The sequence below is a fragment of the Trachypithecus francoisi genome, unplaced genomic scaffold (assembly GCF_009764315.1).
Source record: "Trachypithecus francoisi isolate TF-2019V2 unplaced genomic scaffold, Tfra_2.0 Lachesis_group16, whole genome shotgun sequence".
NCBI classification, from domain to species: domain Eukaryota; kingdom Metazoa; phylum Chordata; class Mammalia; order Primates; family Cercopithecidae; genus Trachypithecus; species Trachypithecus francoisi.
Genome location: NW_022681461.1, coordinates 83,716,041 through 83,723,896, shown reverse-complemented (window position 1 = coordinate 83,723,896; position 7,856 = coordinate 83,716,041). Strand labels below are relative to the sequence as shown.

General features: G+C 35.6%; 1 pseudogene; it reads left to right on the top strand.

Annotated features, from left to right (window-relative positions):
* Nucleotides 1-771: 771 nt before the first annotated feature.
* On the top strand, nucleotides 772-3,853 carry LOC117099410 (annotated as a pseudogene).
* The last annotated feature ends 4,003 nt before the right edge of the window (nucleotides 3,854-7,856 follow it).

The following is a 7,856-nucleotide window of genomic DNA, read 5'->3' as shown; positions in this document are numbered from 1 at the left end:
CAATACATTTATGTGAAGGCACTCCCCTTGTGGACCGTTGTTACAGCAGTCCTAGAAAACAGTTTACAGGACTATGAAGTGCATGTATTGGAACTCAGCCATACTTAAGATTCCTCGAACCTAATCTTACTTTGTAAAATAAATCAGTCTGACGAAAGGCTTAAGACATGCATCGGACCGAAAACACAGAATGGAATCCTGTGTTCTCCTGGCATTTAATCTCGATCACATATTATGATTACATTATGATAATTCGGGAGCAAATGTTCTCCCGAACATGATAGGCAACAATAGCAGGTTGCTAGGCAACCCGCAGCTGGGCTGCAGCAAAGGAGGCAGCACGACTTCGCACCGGCCCAAACAAAGACATACTCTAGAATACATCCTGAGATAAAACGGGTGGATCCCGCAGTTGCTGTGGAATAAATCTCCTTCTCTTTTCTATATCTATGTGTGTAGATATATGTGTGTATATCTGTGTGTGTGTGTGCACATACATGTGTATTTAAATGCACCTACTTTCTTGACCAATTTAAGAAAAGAATAACTCCTTTGAGGCGATCCTTCCTGTCTAAGCTTGAGTTTCTACTTCAATAACTGCAAATTCATCTTGGTAGGCTACTCGTCCGGTTAGGGTTGCTGTTTCTAGACTACACCTTAGTAGTGTGGAAATTATTGATGCACAGATGCTTTGTGATCTTATATTGGAATGTTGGGGTTTCACCCCTATACATTATGTTAAATTCTAAGAAAAAATGCACCTCATAGGTAATGGATGGAGAAACACTGATCAAGACATTTTTGGATTCCAAGTTACCAAAGTATTGGACAAAATCTCTCAGAAGTACAGTGCAGCCAATGTCAAATGGGAAATCTGTTCATATATTATGAACTTCTAAGAGTAGTAACATCAAAAGTTACATAATAAACAATGGCTCTGATTGTCCATCATCCCATTCATTTAATTGGAGAAAAGCAAATAAATACCGACTTAGTACACAAGGTACTAAAGAGCCTAATAAGACTCAAAATTCACCATTAATTAATTGATCCTGAAAAACATGTTCCTAGTCAAGTAATGTCTGAAAAAAAAAGACAAGATAAAGGGAGATTTGAAAACTGTTTCTTTATACACATCAAAGTTAGCAAAGTCATCCACTATGTGTCATCTGCAGAGGAGTTAAACCAAAGGACTTTTTCTGGACCATCTAACTTGGGTAAATTCTTCAAAGGCACATTATTAGGAAGAATGTTATATTCTTCAGTCAGTGCTCCAGAATCACCATTGAATGGATTTTATGGAAACCCACTGAATTTCAATAGCATGCAAAGACCTAGAGCAAACTCTTGTGATCCTAGAAGTAGTTTTAGAAAAAGCTTAGCTCAATCCTCAGACAATATTATGCATATTACTAGTGACAAAAAATGGTAAGGTCCCACAACTGTTCACATTCAATTCAGAGTTCACTTCTTGCACCTTCATCTATAACCACATCACACTCCTTCATTAGAGCTATAGATATTACAGTCTTGTAAGTACTAACAGCTATCCATTAGAGTACCTCTGCACTCATGTATGCTAACAAGAAACTATCAGCAATAAGAAATATAAAATGAGAGTGAACATTTGGGGTAGGATTTATTAGGTCTTATGCTGCTGGTGTAAAGAAATTGGCTTTACAATGGCCCAGGTGCAACCTTCACTTTAGGTTATTGGATGGTTCATCTCTTTCTACTGAAATCGAGCTGACCTCAAGTTTCTGGGACTTTGATGGATCACAATTAATGGAAATAAAAATCCACCTGCTGACATATGTGTAGAAGATTATGCTACAGTTTGGGCTAAGGATAAAGCTACTAATGAGGATCAATAATTAAATGAAAATGAAAGTTATAGAACAGTAAATGAACAGACCATGAACCATGATGCTAAAATAGATACCTGAGTGAAGGTGTGAATAATATTTCCTTGTCTTCTTTATCATCTTCTGATAACAATGATTTAAGTGAATATTTTATAGGTGCAAAAGACTTCAACAGAACTTGAATAACTCTAGAGGAAATTTATCTCAAAGAAGAAAAATATGAAAAGGTACCACCCCAGAATATATCTGATTCTCTCAAGGAAAATGAAAAATCATTCAGTGAAACTAATAGATATAAACATCTCTAACATGAGTGAATATACAAAACATACTTCTAGGAATAATTTGATTTTACCAGACACAGATTTTAGAGCTGGTTCTTCATTTGGACTCTCCATCTGATAGCTGTAATGGAACATACATATGGAAAGAAGAGGGCTTGGACCCACTGGAAATGTCTATCCAATTGGGAGTTATGAGTCCTATGAAATGAACAGCATAGATATTTTGAATAATCTTGAATTATGTGAATTTGAGGATGATGGCCTTATGATACACATCTTGAAAATGTGGAGCATGAAAATATGAATTGCTTTGACTGATGAGACAGAAGTGTTCAAAAGCCTCAGGAAGAATTTGGGAAAAGGCCACCCTAGAAGTTGAGTAGACAAGAACACTACCATCTCAGTCATCCTAACCGCTATGATTACCATGGAAAAAGTAATGTGAGTGGAGGCTCTCCCTATAGTGAACCTTCTTTGGGTCATTTTGAAAGCTATAGAGAGACACCCCTTTTCCAGGTTCAGAAAATTTTTGCAGATGTACCAGAAAATGCAGTGATGCTGAATGAGATGACCCTCCAACACATGATTCAGGATTGGACCTCTGTAAAAATTCAGTTACTCAAGCTGAAACACCTCCTGCATCAGCATGAAGGAAATGGTTCATGGCATGATATTCAACTATCATTGCCATCTAGTACAGAACCAGAAGTTGGTGATGAAGTATATGAGAATGAATATTTATTACATGAAATAAAATGAGTTAAAGAGCAAATAAACACAAAAGATGAAAAGATCCAACAATTAGAACTTCAGCTTGCAATTTACTATAACTACCACCAAAAATCAAGGAGGAAAAATGCACACATACTGATAAATATACCAAAACACCCTGGAAACAAGTTCCTCCTCAAGTGCTACAACCTTCCAGCAGCCTTCCCAGACCAACAGACCATGCCAGGAGAGAATGAATATAGCCACAACATACGGAGATCCCCAGCGAAGGTGCAGTCCAAGACATGTGTCAGGGCTTTGCATATCTGGATGAAAGCTTTACATATGACTTGCAATAAGAAAGCAACTATGGTTTGGAAGACCAGCCTTTTGCATCAGGCCCACATTAACAATGGATGTGGCTAAGAGTACATTTTCTGAAGCAAACTTGAACATGACTGTAAATGCTCAAGAGCCTTATCATTTGCCAAACGATAAAATTAGTGACATACGGTTTACACCCACTTTTCTTCAGACACCTCTCCAGTCTAGTACAGTAGACCAGGCTAAGAGAGTTCGAAGCTATACATTTCATCTCATGTCCTTGCAGCTTTTAAAGCCATCCATCTTGATTCTGTGATACCTCCTCCAGTTTCTGAATCATCTCCAAGCAGGACTCCCACTTGGAAGAAGTCTTTGATAATCACAGCATGTAATTCAGCAAAACTTCAGTCAACATCAAGTAAGAAAAAAAAATCGTACAACTAATCAGAATCTGAGAGTGCCTAAGCTCTGCCACCCTTCAGGTTCTTTCAAACAAAAACAAATAAACAACCTCCAACAAGAGCCTCAAAGCTTCTAAGCCAAACAAGCATCTCAAACACACTAAGACAAAGAAAATAAATCATGTAGAATCCAAATGGCAATTTACATTTTGGGGATTCTTTGGCCTGTAATCATTATTCCAGTCTTCTTAAACCAAAGATATATTAAGTACATAGCCATCACCTGCCAATTTGTTTTTTAAAAAACCATCTGTTCTGTAATCGTTTTACATGCTGTTTTATAAGTGTTTGACAGTTCCTGCTACACACACTCTCTCTCTCGCCTGCCACCACATAAGACATGCCTGCTTCCCCTTCCGCCATCAGTATAAATTTTCTGAGGCCTCTCCAGCCATGCAAAACTGTGAGTCAATTAAACTGTTTTGTCTTTGTAAATTATGCAGTCTCAGGCAATTCTTGATAGCAGTGTCAGAATGAACTAATACAATTGTTTTTACATTATTTCAGATCTCAGTATCAATAATTCAATTAAATCATCACTGAATTAGTTTAGCAAATATTCTTGTACAAATACACTATAGTATTGCAAAATTAGTATTTGCAATTGATCATTAACCATCATCTCTGAAAATGTACTGTTCAAATAATCCAATTATATATTAGCAAACACAATTAAAAAATTTAACAAAAAAATACAAGATTACAATAAAAAACAAGAATTCATAAGTAAAATTTTAGAAAAACTAAGTAAATGAAAAGGTATACTGTGGTCATAAATTTTATCATTTTATCATTTCATATTCAGTATGTCTATTTTCTCCAAAAGGATTTTTATAATTACACAAGGTCTCAACCAAATCTCAGTAGCAATTTTGTAAAAATTGATTATTCTAAAAACATATAAAAGTTGAAAAGGCCTAATACAGTGAAAACAAATTTGTAAAATAAGGAAGTTGAAGCATTTAACACTATGTGGTTTTGAGACTTAATTTAGACTGGTAGCATCATATAATTCATCAAAAATATTTTAAATAAATACTACTCAAAATAATTACTGGGCGCAGGTATTTTATCAATAAATTGGATTATAAAATTTGATCTTAAGACCATGAGTAATGTCTATTCTTGTAAATGCTGTCTGCTTACTAATGAAAAAATATGACTTAACAAAATTAGAACCAAGTTAATGAATAAATATCCAATTATGAAATTTCCAGAAAAACAAGGATAATCATCAAAATCTAACAAAATAAACTAAAATAACACAAATAAGACATCTTTAGGTAATTGTAGTTACTTTATCTATATTTTGTATATATACAATACCATATATTGCTTCAGTAAGAATTTATCAAATGCCTATTGAGCTGATCACCAGAAAATGAATTGAATGGAAGCCTTCATCAAATACTTACTGAATGCCAGGCACTGAGTTGAATGCTCAGATTCAGACATGAATAAAGCTGGGTACAGTGGCTCATGCCTGTAATCCCGGCACTTTGGGAGACCAAGGCGGGTGGATCACTTGAGGTCAGGAGTTCAAGACCAGCCTGGCCAACATGATGAAATCCTGTCTCTAATAAAAATACAAAAATTAGCCAGGCATGGTGGTGCACACCTGTAATCCCAGCTACTAGGGAGACTGAGGCAGGAGAACCACTTGAACTCAGGAGGGAGGTTGCAGTGAGCCGAGATCATACCATTGCACTCCAGCCTGGGAGACAAGAGCGAAACTCCATCTCAAACAAACAAACAAACAAACAAAATGAATAAGATACGCAGTCAATTTAGTTGTGGTGCATAATGGTGGGGGTAAAATAAGAGAGGAAACAAAAATAGAATTGTATTTTTTATTTTATGGAAAGTACAGGCTTGTCTTAGGCCGAAACACAGGCAAAGGCTGAGAATATAGGGAGGAAAAAGATTTCCTCTGTTTCGTGAGTCATGAAACAACAAATTGTACTCTGATTCTATTAAAGGCAAACATTCATAAGTAGAGCATCTTCTGTCTTTGCTACTCTAGGATTACAGGAATATTATGAGTAAAACCTCTATGCTTAATCACATTCCAAAACCTGTTAATCAAAGCTGTAAAGTTAACCTCGGTCTGTTTAGCATGAGTTTTCATGGCTGCCCCGAAACCCTGAATTGGGTTTTCTTTTCTCCATCTTCTCAGAAACCACAGTCAGATTCAAGAAAACGTGATTCTTGGACACTAAATGCTCCCCGTCCCAGATGACAGTAACTGTTCATATTAGATTAGATGCTTCAAACCTAGTTCATCACAGTGTACAGATATTTAACAGATAACCTGGCAGAGAACAATACGATAGAACAGAGAGACAGAAGCACCACCCAACAGTTAGTAGAAGTATGAACCAGTGAGAAAGAGCCTATTCAACATACTGAACATACTTGAACAGAATCAGTTTATCAAATTGTGCCTGTGTTTATTCTAGGATTGGTTATTGAAGCCCATGTATTACAAGATTGTATAAACAAAGGGATTAATCTATGTCCTTAGAAAATTTGATACATTCCTGATGTCACTGTAAAGTCACTATCTTCATATTTGAGATATAAAAGTAAACATAAAGTGGTCATTTTCTATCATGCAATATTTGTCAAAAGTAGCCCAATTATTTATTTAATACTTAGCTCCTAATTTTAATTTATACATGTGGGTAGTTACATGTGAGTTTAAATACATTTTTTCTCATAATCACTGGTGTTATTTTTTACTATTAAGTCTCATTCAACAATATTTTTTAGTATTTACAGTGAAATATTAGTCTCCATTTTAAGTGTACATTTTACCCAAACCAATAATATCAGGATATTAAAGAAATGATGTATGCCATCTCCTGAGGCTTTTAAAAAATATCTTTATTGATAGAGTCATGCTCTATTGGCAAAAATAAAACACTACAATTAATTTAGCATATTTGAACTCAGTATAAATAATAAGTAAGCATGTCTGAGGAATGATTTTATTAAACATTATTTCACTAAACAATGACTACCTGCACATAACAGTTTAATCCTTTTGCTTTTCTTTTTTTAACTTTTATTTTAGGTTCCAGGGTACATGTGCAGGTTTGTTATACAGGTAAACTGTGTCATGAGGGTTAATATACAGATTATTTCATCACCCATGTAATAATTATACTAGCTGATAGGTAGTTTTTTTTACTCTCTCCCTCCTCATACCCTCCACCCTCAAGTAGGCTCTGATCTCCGTTATGCCCCTCTTTCTGTTCATGTGTTCCTGTTGCTTAGTTCTTACTTCTAAGTGAGAATATGCGGTATTTGGTTTTTTGTTCCTGCATTAGTTTGCTTAGGATAATGGCCTCCAGTTCTGTGTTGCTGCCAAAAATATGATCTTCTTCTATTCATGGCTGCATAGTACATGGTGGTGGATATGTACTATATTTTCTTTATCCAGTCTACCATTCATGTGCATTTAGGTTGATTCCATGTTTTTGCTATTGTGAATGGTGCTGCAATAAACATACATGCGCATGTATCCTTATGGCAGAATGATTTATATTCCTTTGAATATACACCCTATAATGGAATTGCTAGGTTGAACGCTAATTCTGTTTTAAGTTCTTTGGGGAATCACCATTCTGCTTTCCACAATGGCTGAACTAATGTACACTCCTACCAGCAGTGTATAAGCATTTCCTTTCCTCCACAACCACACCAGCATCTGTTATTTTCTGACTTTTTAATACTAGCCATTCTAGGTGGCATGAGATGGCTTCTCACCATGATTTTGATTTGCATTTATCCAATAATTAGTGATATTGAACATTTTTTCACATGCTTATTGTCCCTGTGTATGTCTTCTTTTGAGAAGTGCCTGCTGATGTCTTTTGCCCACTTTTGGGGGGTTGTCTGTTTTTTGTTTGATGACTTGCTGACATTCCTTAGAGGTTTTGGATATCAGAACTTTTTTGGACGCATACTTTGCAAATATGTTCTCCCATTCTGTATGCCCTTTACTCTGTTGATAGTTTCCTTTGCTGTGCAGAAACTCTTTAGTTTAATTAGGTCCCATTTTGTAATTTTTTCGGGTTTTTTTGCAATTGTTTTTGGCATCTTTGTCATGAAATTGTTGCCAGGTTCTCTGTCCAGAATGATCTATCCAAGGTTATCTTCCTGGATATTTATAGTTTTATGTTTTATGTTAAAATTTTTAATCCATC